Source organism: Podarcis liolepis, assembly GCF_965112155.1.
Source record: "Podarcis liolepis genome assembly, chromosome: 4".
In the NCBI taxonomy this organism is placed as follows: Eukaryota; Metazoa; Chordata; class Lepidosauria; order Squamata; family Lacertidae; genus Podarcis; species Podarcis liolepis.
In genome coordinates this window covers 64,731,248-64,743,154 of record NC_139558.1, presented here as the reverse complement: position 1 = coordinate 64,743,154, position 11,907 = coordinate 64,731,248, and the positions used below count along the sequence as shown (strand labels likewise).

At 42.5% G+C, this 11,907-nt stretch overlaps 1 long non-coding RNA gene across 1 annotated transcript; it reads left to right on the top strand.

The window, feature by feature from the left end:
* The first annotated feature begins 1,029 nt into the window (after positions 1-1,029).
* Positions 1,030-5,744, top strand: LOC310704853. The gene is made up of 3 exons (XR_014525068.1): positions 1,030-1,454; positions 2,536-2,602; positions 5,522-5,744. It is a non-coding gene; the product is annotated as an uncharacterized lncRNA (long non-coding RNA).
* Positions 5,745-11,907: the final 6,163 nt, after the last annotated feature.

The following is an 11,907-nucleotide window of genomic DNA, read 5'->3' as shown; positions in this document are numbered from 1 at the left end:
GCCAGCAAGAGGAAGCCCATCAACCACAGCATCTGAATTTCATTTTCCTGCTCATCTTCCAGCAATCCCCTACGACATTCTCCAGAACACTCTATTATGCAAGTATAACAACAGAACTGGAAATGCCCAGAAGCCATTGACAGAACATTTCATTCTCCCTGGAGTCTGGATATTCAGCAACAGACTTATGTCATGATTTCTGTTTTCCCCTGGAAAAGGAGGTTTCTGGAACATTTTTGGCTGTTTCTATTCATGTTTCAAACCTGTAAAGACAAATCTTCCACATTTGTGCCATTTTATGGCCCCTTTTCTCATCTCTTGGATGTGGCAGCCATTTTGTGTCTGCCTGTTTGTTCCTCTGACACCCTTCCTCCCTTTACTGCTCTTAAGGACACTTTTGTGACCAGCTGGTCACAACAGGTGAAGGGATAATGAGCAACAAGGCTGTTATGTACTGAGTTGAATAGGATTCAGAATGCAGCAGTCTGATTGGTCCTAGAACAATGCAGCAGTATGATTGGTCCGCAGGAGCCACCCAATCCAGCTCCAGGTGGAAGTGAATCCGCAACCTGATTGGCCTACAGGAGAATCCCGGAAATAGCCAATCATGTGCAACCCATTATGTAAATAATGCATATAAAGCAGATATTTGGGGGGAACTTTCATTCCTCGCTACTATGAGCTGAATAAATAACATGAAATCCACACTCGACTCCGAGTATATTTCAAAGGCTAAGCAGCTGGAAGCAGCCATGTCTGCCTTTCTTCCCACTACATCAGGAGAGCTCAGTGCTTACGTCCAGGGTAGGAATTGGTACTGCCAACCCTATTCTGACTACCCATTTAATTAGTGGTAGACTGAAAGCAAAAATCAGGCTTTAAATAAGACAACAAGATTATGGTGAAAATGTGAATCTATATCGTTATAGGTTTCATATCCATGAATCCCTTCCAGGTCTGTAATCCACTGAAGTTTAGAATCTAGCAGAAGCCACTGAACCAGTTCTACTAGCCTCTTTGTGATGTAATGGCCTTTGCTGGCCACTTAAGTGCTCTCATCAGCATATCACAGAGCGAGCTATGTTGCCATAGTGACAACTAAATGATGGTGCTCTCCAGGAAGTGGCTAGACATTTCTCCACCCCCTTCACCAGGCTAGCTGGTGTTATCCCAGGGTGGGGAACCATAGGCCAAAGTGGAGTGTATGTGCAGTGAGTTTTGGCTGATGCTGGAATCTGGAGACATAGAGGCTTGTCTCAGTCTGTGCTGGACCCATAGCTGTGGCTTGGGGGATCTCCCTGGAAATCTAACTGGGAGGGCAAAATCTGCTGGAGTGTTGATGCTGTGAGCCCTCCCAGCCTATGCTTGGGTTGCATATATGTGTAAATAGAACTATGCATCCTGAAGACACCACAGCCTCCGTTGATCTTCATTCCAAGAAAACCAAACCCAAGGTAAGTGCTAGACCTCAGGGAGTCTCTCACCATTCAGAGATTGGGGCGCATGCAACTGTGTTGAATTGAAAATGGCTTCTTTCCCTCAAAGCTCAAGGAAGAACTTTTTAGTTTAGGTATGTTTCTCATATTGTGTCATGTTTTATAAGGTCTAGTGTGAGGAGATGTTCTCTGGACAGCTGGCATGGGAGGAGCAGCCCTGCCATTTATCTTGCCTCCCCACCTCCCCCTTTATCTGTGTGGAGGCTCTCCGAGGGCCAGATGTTAACAAATTACCTTAATTATTCCCACACCCCATTCCTTTGGTGTGGCTCTGTACCACACCATATGCACCTCTGTAGGAGTCAAGTTGTAAATGAAATTCCCAAAGTTCACAGCTCAGAAGGTGATGGAAAGTGCGTTTGAAAGCAATGCCCTTAGAGGCCATATATTCTGAGCTTTGTCAGGCATAAGTACCACAATCTGCACGGCTGCAACAGTGTAGGCAATGTCTTAATTACTATAATTAGCCCTGAATCAAAGCCTATCATTGGAAGCATAATAAGCCCTGAGCACAATAAGTTACATTCTAAAATAGCTGGCTGGGAAAAAAATAAAGACAATTTGGTATACACAAATGAGAAGCAAAGAGGTGCTAAGTACTTCATTTAATTTACACTTAAAATTAGTAGTAGCTGTGCTTGATGCTCTATTCAATAGACTGAAGAAGGGATCTCCTGTTATCCCTTAAAAGCACGCATTAAACTACTTACTGAATACATATTTCACTCTTCTGCACATTTCTTGCATTCAGAATTCTTCTGGGTTTTTTTTTCTTGCTTCTTCCTGACCACTTTCCAGTTTTTTTCTATTCCCCTTCTTCAATGTGAATAATGATTGCAATCCATAACTTCATTCCTATTTGTTCTACTTTGACCTAACTTTTTATATAATCTGGAAACACGTCCCATGCAACCTAAACCCTTTGTGGGACCTTAGGTAACCTTCTTGCTTTACATTATTCATGCTTTGTGGATTAACAAACATAGGCAGTTTGCACTGTGAGCAAATTAATTCTCCCATCTACCATTTTTTATTTCAGAAGAAGCGAGACAGAGAGGAGCTATGAATGCCTCAGAAGAAGAAGAGTCTGAATGGGAACATAAAAGGTTGTAGTTCTGTCATAAACTCAAAACCGTCTCCTATTATCAAAGGTCAAAAACATTATCCACATGTCAGCCAAATTTATAAATACGCTCTCCATGGAGCTGAACCTAAAGTATGAAATAAATAGTACACTGGGAGCTATAAAGATGAATTAGGAGCATGGGAACCTGAAACTCTTAGTTTAATTGCTCCATTAGGCGAGAAAAGGGGTGATGTCTCCACATTTATGCACAGGAAATTTGGGGATTATTATTTTTTAAAAAAACATGAAATTATTGTACAGCTTTTAAAGCAGAATGTCAACGGGCTACAACACAGATTGCCCAATGGGGAGTGCCAAAGTTTTAGAATTTACCACACAACAAGATAGTTGTATTTGTTGCTGGCTGGTGGCTGCTTAGCGATTGGAAATCACCTTAATTATCATCAGAAAATGCTATAATTCAGATATACAAAACTGTATTCTTCTCCCACCAAATCATGGAATTCAGCATGAAATGGATGGAAAATGTTAAAAAAAGATGCAAGTGAAATTTTTGGACAGCGCTGGGCAAAGTACCTAAAGTCAATTAGAAAAACAAAGCACACATGTTTCTAAAACAGCAAAGCATCTTCAGAATATAGGTGATTTTGAACAGCAGTGGGCTTTATCCTTTCCCCACATTTATGGAATAACCACAAACATACCAACACATACCCTGGAAGTGGAGTCACCAAGCTTCTGAATTTTACTGCACAGAAATGAGCAGTCTGTTCTTTCTTGTTCCTGCTAAAGACCACAGGCCAGATTGCTCTCAGAAGAAGTGGGTACTTTCTCCATGGAGCCCACAAGTGCAGGGTGACTCACACAATGTGGCTATTTTCTCACTGAGAGACAATTACTGCCATCATAGCAGCACTTGGGCAGCACTAATTATATTAATTTCAGAGCAATATTACTAGTATGGCTTTCCTTCTGGCTGAGTGCGGATGCAATTTCCTTTTTCTGTCAAGAAATCCCTGAACACCACCACACACACTTTCACAAAACCACAATTCCCAGGAGTCCATGTGCAGAGGCAAGGGCCACTATCAACCCACAGTTTGAAGCTGTGATGTAGATATTACCAGGGTGAAAAATCACCTGTACATCAATGGATATAACACAGTAGCTTCTTGACCTAATTGTGTACATGGGGCAAGATCAGTGCAGAACAACAAGCCACTCTTTGACTGTGGGAATCAGACCCTTGGGAGCAAGCAAATATTTGAGTTTGCTTACATTAATTTGTGTGATGAGGTTAACATGAATTTCCCCAGGAGGCTCGCATGATGTGCTTCAAAACAAAACAAAACCCTAGAGACAGAAACCATTCAGGGCCAAAATAGATATGATGTGTGAATACAATTAACTTGTGCATTATTATTTTTTGTTTTATATATATAGCAGCCACAGCATGGTCTGAGTAGCCTCAGGACTACAAGATTGGCAGGAGAGGAAGGTTAACTCTTTCCCTGCCAGGAAAAACTGTAATTCAAAGCAAACCTCCGTTAGTGCCAACAGTAGATTCCTGTGGATTCAAGTAGCAGCTTCAAAGAGGCAAAGAGGTTAGGACCATAGCAAGGAGAGAAAAAAATAAGCTTCCCCCCACCATCTTCATAGTTCAGAGGGTATTTAGGTCTTCCCACAGTTGCCAGTCACATAAAAAAAAATCACTTTAATCGCACTTATGCACTTATGCAATTACAGTGGTACCTTGGTTCTCAAACACCTTGGTACTCAAACAACTTGGAACCCAAACACTTCAAATCCAGAAGTAAGTGTTCCAGTTTGCAAACTTTTTTTAGAAGCCGAACATGCTCCGTTTTGAGTGTTACGCTTCCAAATTGAGTGCCACACTTTTGTTTTGAGTGTTACTCTGAGGTCTGTCTGTTTTTGCTATTTATTTTGCGTTTTGTTTTTGCAGCTCTCTTTGTTTTTGTTTTTGTGACTGTGTGGAACCCAGTTCAGCTACTGATTGATTGGTTGTGTGACTGCAGTACATTGTTTACTGCTTTCATTCTATGGATCAATGGTCTTGATAGACAGTAAAATTCATGTTATATTGTTATTTTAGAAGTTGTTTTTAAAAGTCTGGAACGGATTAATCCATTTTGCATTACTTCCTATGGGAAAGCACACCTTGGTTTTGGAACGCTTTGGTTTTGGAAGGGAATTCCAGAACGGATTAAGTTTGAGAACCAAGGTACCACTGTAACTTGTTTGGCCCTTAATCTCACATGATATCCCACATTACTCCCCCACATCAGATTATTCAGTTTCCAAAATGGCAGATAGTAGAGGGGATATTGTATGGATTGATGTTTAGTAAAATGTTCCTTCTTCATTTGTAACCTTTTCTTTACAATTTAGAACATAATACCAATAACAGTTGACTGTATCCATTATTAGGAAATCTACCTGTCACCGTGGTCCACGTTTAAGATATTCATTCATTCATTCATTCATTCATTCATTCATTCAGGGAGCTGTATGACTGGTTCCTTCAAATCAATATGTGAAATTTCTCTTCTTAACCATTGCTTTCTCTTTATGGTCATTATACCAAAGTGGCAACATATTTTAGCCTTCCTGAAAACAGGAAGACTCCACATCTTGCTTCTCAACTACCATTTTCTGAGTTTGTTCATCTGAGCACTGGATAAAAGCAGGGCTGATTTTTTGGGGTAACACTTATTAAACAAAAGAATAAATGAAGAAACTTCCCCTTGGTTCACTGCAGCACATCAGGGATGAAAATGTTCACTAACCCTTACCCTTCTGCAAAGTATGTTGTGAAATATAATGGCAGGTATTATTAGCATAATTACAAAGACCCACTTTTAAATTGCTGCTATCAAGTAAAAGGATTACTCATGCATCTATAATATTTTCCTTAAAGCATCTTGGAAGAATGCACAACTCAGCACAATCTTAGCTGTCTCTTAATTACGTTCTACACATATCACTACAGAGAGAATTGGGAACGAATCGCAATTTCAACTGGTGCAAGATTTGAAGCATCATTAAACCAAAAGTCTTTAAAAAAGAACCATATTGTACACTGGCCAATGGACAAGTAATGGGTTTGCAAATAAATCTACATTTTATAATTATTGCTCAAATGTCGCAGTACTGCTGTGTGTGATCTTGTGTTAACAATGCTTTTTAAAACACACACACACACACACACACAATGTTTTTTTTAACACTGAGAAATTTAATCTGGAATTAATGCCAGTTTACAGCTCTGGGTCATCCTTCAAATTGTTCTATCTTCCATAACAGGATTTCTGGCCAGGAGTGCGCTAGCATCCCCTTTCTAGATGTTAACAACCATTATTCTATGCATGCATGCATGTATGTATGTATGTATGTATGTACAGTGGTACCTCAGGTTAAGTACTTAATTTGTTCCGGAGGTCCGTTCTTAACCTGAAGCACCACTTTAGCTAATGGGGCCTCCTGCTGCCGCCGCGCCGCCGGAGCACGATTTCTGTTCTCATCCTGAAGCAAAGTTCTTAACCCAAGGTAATATTTCTGGGTTAGTGGAGTCTGTAACCTGAAGCGTATGTAACCTGAAGCATATGTAACCCGAGGTACCACTGTATGTATGTTTATTTTTAAAAAAGTCTTACTGTGTTAGGGATTGCAGCCTATGTAGCCTTCTAAATTGACTACATTCCTCTCATTTTCAGAGTACTTTGAGAATTAGTGTGCAGTTAGATTTTTCTAGCACTTTGCAGATTTCTGCAAAAAGGTTTCACTAGCCATAGAATTCTTACTAAGGTTTTCTTACACTCAAGTTTGCTTGCTTGAAAAACACACACACACAGAATGTTAAAAGTGCAGCAAATTCAAGTAAAATTATGGTGTTCTTTTTCTAACTAGATAATAAAATTGTAGGCATGTCATAATGCTGTAATTTATGTTGCTGCCCAACAAGTACTCATGTGAACTACAGCATAATGAGAGAACAGAGGTACTGCAGGGGGAGGAGGATGGAAATGTCAGCAGGGAGGCAGGCAGGTGGCTCATATGAGTGGGTGGTAGCCCAGAGAGGTAAGCAAGTGAGTGGGTGGGTGGCTCAGATGCACAGGTAAGCGAGTAGGTGGCCCAGGTGGGCTTGGCAAGGGAAGCAATCAGGGGGTGGCAGACACAATTGAATCTATTAAAACCTTGGTAAGAATTCCATGCCTAGGGAAATCTCTTTGCCTAGCCCTAATAAATACCAATGGTTGACTACTTATTGATGTAATCCAACTCCCATCAGCCCTAATCATCTTGGCCAATGGTCAGGGATGATGGGAGTTGTAGTCCCGTATCATCTGGAGGCCCACAGTTTCTCTAGCCCGGGTTTAAAGGATTCACCTGAAAAGGCAGGTTTAGAGTACTCTATTTCCTTTCACCATCTTCTTATAGAGAAGAACAGTTTGTCTAATAGAAATGGACATGCTCAAGCCTCCTTTCCAGCAAATCTATAAATCCACCTTAAAGAGCAGCATTTTAAGGATAGACAGTTGGGTTGAAGACCTTGGCAGGAATGTAGACTAACACAGTTCCAAAGAGGCAAAGGGCCAGGAAAACAGGCTGAATAGTTCATAGATGCCTTGTGGAGGAACAATTATGCTCCTGGTATATCCAATGCAAGTGCAGTCAAGCCATTATCTTTCAGTAGACATTCTAAATTATGCATCCTTATTCACAACATGTGCAATGTCATTTTAAATGGCCAATCCTTTAAAAAACAGCGGTGATAAGGGTTAAGGGGCAACAACTGTATGTGGCTGTGGGGAGGTCCAAATTCCCATTTCTGGAATGGATTGGGAGGATTCAGATGAAAGCTGAGAATCAGTTTGATTTGAGCCTGTTCGTGTCTTATCCAAACCTACATACATATCTGCAGCCTTAAAAGCTTTCTCTCTTGTAATAAGAATCCTTTGCCTGTCATAGCGAAAGCACCATCAGTGCAGACTGAGTGATGCCATTCACGTGGAATGTTATTATCTCTTAAAAGATTATTATAAAGATAAAACCCTTGTTCAGAGGCTGCAGGCTTGGTCTACACCAATAAAGCACTCCCAGAAACATCACTCTCATTAAAATGATAGGAAATAGCCATAGATGTACTAATCAGGAAGCAGCAGGAGATTCATCAAGCTACATGGTACATTTCTTGGTTACGTGCATTATTGTGTAGCAAGAGCCATTTAGCAATTTGGTGTCTGACAATGCCCTTGACAACTGAAACAGCTTTAGCTGCCTCCTCTTACCACTTTTCATGTATTATTTTAGTGGCATCGGTCCCAGATGTTCACTGACTGCGAAATGCAAGCAATCTCATCCATTCTTAAACAACTAAATGCCTATGGTCTTTTTTTTTTTTTTAGTACCACAGTCTGATCTATGTTTACTTGGAAGTAAATACTACTGTGTTAAATGGGGCTTACTCCCTAGTATTTAGGATAACAGGTTTTTAGGGTGGTTACTAATTTAGTAAAACAATACTACTACTCCTCTTCCAAATGCAACAACAACAACTTGTTCAAGGTAAGTATCCTAGCTATCCTACCCCAATATTACAACTGTGAATAATAAAAATGCTGGACCCTAACACAACTCCAGAACTGAGGGCCAAATAGAGAGACCTTAGCTCCATTGCTTTCAGTGCAAATGGTCCCAGGTTAAACCTCCAACATCTCCAAAGGAGCAGGAAGCAACTGATAGGAAAGGCCTCTATCTGGAGATAGATGGGTCTTGCATCTGCTAGGGAGCGGATGGCGCTGTGGTCTAAACGACTGAACCTTTTGGGCTTGCTGATGGGAAGGTAGGTGGTTCGAATCTGTGAGACTGGGTGAGCTCCCATTGCTCTGTCCCAGCTTCTGCAAACCTAGCAGTTCAAAAACACACCAGTGTGAGTACAGTGGTACCTCGGGTTACATATGCTTCAGGTTACAGACTCCACTAACCCAGAAATATTACCTCAGGTTAAGAACTTTGCTTCAGGATGAGAACAGAAATCAAGTGGCGACAGCAGGAGGCCCCATTAGCTAAAGTGGTGCTTCGGGTTAAGAACAGTTTCAGGTTAAGAACAGACCTCCAGAACGAATTAAGTTCTTAACCCAAGGTACCACTGTAGATAGTTACCGCTGTGGCAGGAAGGTAAACAGTGTTTCTGTGCACTCTGGTTTCTGTCATGGTATTCTGTTGCACCAGTTTAGTCATGCTGGCCACATGACCCAGAAATCTGTCTGTGGACAAACACTGGCTCCCTTGGCCTGAAGTGAGATGAGTGCCGCACACCTGTAGTCACTTTTGACTGAACTTAACCATCCAGGGGTCCTTTACCTTTATGTTTGTATCCACAGCAGTGACCAGAGGAGAAATGGCTACTGGGAGGAGCATAAAGAGGAGTGCCTTGGTGCATCTGTAGCAGCAAAACCAGACACCTTCATCTGCCCCAGCTGCAAAAAGACATCTCTCTCCCATATTGCTCTCCAACGGTTTGACTTTACCCCCCAATGGGACATTCTTCCATTCTCTCTCAAGACAGACAGATGCCAGGAACAAACAAAGCTGCTGTCAGAGTAGATAATCCTAGACCAGACAAATAGCCTTCTGTGGTAGCTCTCTATGACCACCTGAGGACCACAGAAAGCTGTTACTAGTAACTAAAGGTCCAGCATATTTAAGCTAGAAACCTAACTATGTCTACTCAGAAGTAATATTGAAAAGTAAGTAGCCTATACTACAAACTAGGTAGAACTATCCAATAAGATGCTCTTCTGTTTCAAAAAGAAGCCTTCCTAAAACCTTTCACCAATGCAGCGCTATGATAGCTCCTAGAAACCAACGTTTCTAAAGTGACCAGCTTTCACCCTCTCCTCACTCCTTCTTTATAGGCACTTCCCTGGAATACATATGTATTAAAGATGTTATAGATGATGTTCAATTGCTGGATTTGTGTTTTCCAAATATGAGAGACTGAATGTGCATTCAAAACATTCATCTTCAAGGTCTGCACATGCGGGTCTTTTTATCTGACTGCTCGCTTTTTGCCAACCGTCTCATGCACTTACTCCACAGTTCTGTTGAGCTCCAGGGATTGGTTAACATTCATTACAGAAGAAAAACGATGAACTGTTCATATTCCAAACTAGAAAGTTTGGCAACTGTCCAAAATGTTACAAATTTTAGGTATTCAGAGAGGTACAACTGGCAGTAGCAATGTAATTTACAATTTTCCAGCTCTGCTCTTCTAGAAATTTTATTTTGTAATTTTTCAAGCAAAGGATAATCTACATTGTTGATTCCTTTACCAATCACTGGTGGTGTTGTCTCCAGAATTTATTTCAACCCTTTTCCATGTACAGTGGTACCTCAAGTTACAAACGCCTCAGGTTACAAATACTTCAGGTTACAAACTCCACTAACCTGGAAGAGTTACCTCAAGTTGAGAACTGTGCCCCAGGATGAGAACAGAAATTGTGTGCCGGTGGCACAGCGGCAGCAAGAGGCCCCATTAGCGAAAGCACGCCTCTAGTTAAGAACAGTTTCAGGTTAGGAATGGACCTGCAGAATGAATTAAGTTTGTAACTAGAGGTAAAAAGGTAAAGGGTAAAGGGACCCCTGACCATTAGGTCCAGTCGTGACTGACTCTGGGGTTGCGGCGCTCATCTCACTTTATTGGCCAAGGGAGCCGGCGTACAGCTTCCAGGTCATGTGGCCAGCATGACTAAGCCACTTCTGGCAAACCAGAGCAGCGCACGGAAACGCCATTTACCTTCCCATCAGAGCAATACCTATTTATCTACTTGCACTTTTGACGTGCTTTCGAACTGCTAGGTTGGCAGGAGCAGGGACCGAGCAACGGGAGCTCACCCCATCGCGGGGATTTGAACCGCTGACCTTCTGATCGGCAAGTCCTAGGCTCTGTGGTTTAACCCACAGTGCCACCCGTGTCCCATTAACTAGAGGTACCACTGTACTTATAGACACGTGCTGTGTGTGGTGCAAAGAGACTTTATTCTCTCTTGTTTGCAACAGTATATTAACTCCTACTTCATTTTGCTATATCTCTGTGATGTCTACAGCACTATTTTAACTTTAAGGAATTCTACCTAAAGGAAAGGGTCTTGGGGCAGCTGACAGAACAGCGTATGGGGGAACTGGCTTCAGGCATCAGGCCCATTGGCAGACCAACTCTGTGCTGCAAATATATCTAAAAACGTGACATGAAGGCTGACAACATCAATCCCGTGATGTGGGAATCCCTTCCAGACAACCACAGAGACTGGAGACAGGCAGTCAGATTGTGCATGCATAGCAGTGACCATAGGAGGAATAACCACTGGGAGGAGCGTAGAGAGAAGAAATGCCATGGTGCATCTGCAGCAGCACAAACAGGCACCTTCATCTGCCCAACTGCAACAAAACATGTCTCTCCCATAGCAGTCTTTACAGCCACAGCAGGTGCTGTAACCTTCCAGCAGTTTGACTTTACCCACAAAGGCACACTCTTCCATTGTTTCCCATGACAGAGGCCAACCCACCAATGGCATGAAAACAAGGTGTCAGGGAACTGACATCAGAGCAGAGGGGAGAGGCGAGGCTCCCAGATTCTGCAGGAGAGGGAACGAGTAAGGGAAGAGAGAGAACGTCATCTGGGGAAGGAAGTCCAGGTGACACCAGGAAGAAGGGAGAGGCAGAGAGCATCTCGGAGGTGAGGCTCCGAGACTCTTCCAGTGAAGTGAGGAGGGTGGAGGACCACCACTTGGCATGTCCACTCTGCGCAGAAGGCTTCCGCGCAGAGAGGCGAGGCGTAGGTTGTCCGTTAAGGAATTCTTATGCTGAAGGAAATTTAGGAGACGCCCACTCACGGATTCTGCTAGCGACTGAGCAGCAGCGCCAAGGGCTGCTCAGTCAGGGAAAGACACAACCACCCCTAAGCAGTTTGGAACAGCGGGAGGTTTACACACAAGCAACCCCAATTCCCGTGACACAAGGGTTCAGTTATGGAATTCAAGTATGACTGCAAACATCTGGCAAAAAAAGTGCAACCAATCAGGGAACTGGATGCTCTCAAGAGCAGTGGTGGGAGGGCAGTGATATTTACCAATTTATCCTCTACCATGCAGTCCCCAGTGCCAACTCCCACACCACACCAGGGATCCCCCAATCCTCCAGGGCAGATGTTTGGGAGCATATGGGATTGCCATGGTAGGGAGATAAATCACAAAAATACTTTGCTCCCCTCTCACCCATGGAAGAATCCAGTTTGCAGAGTTC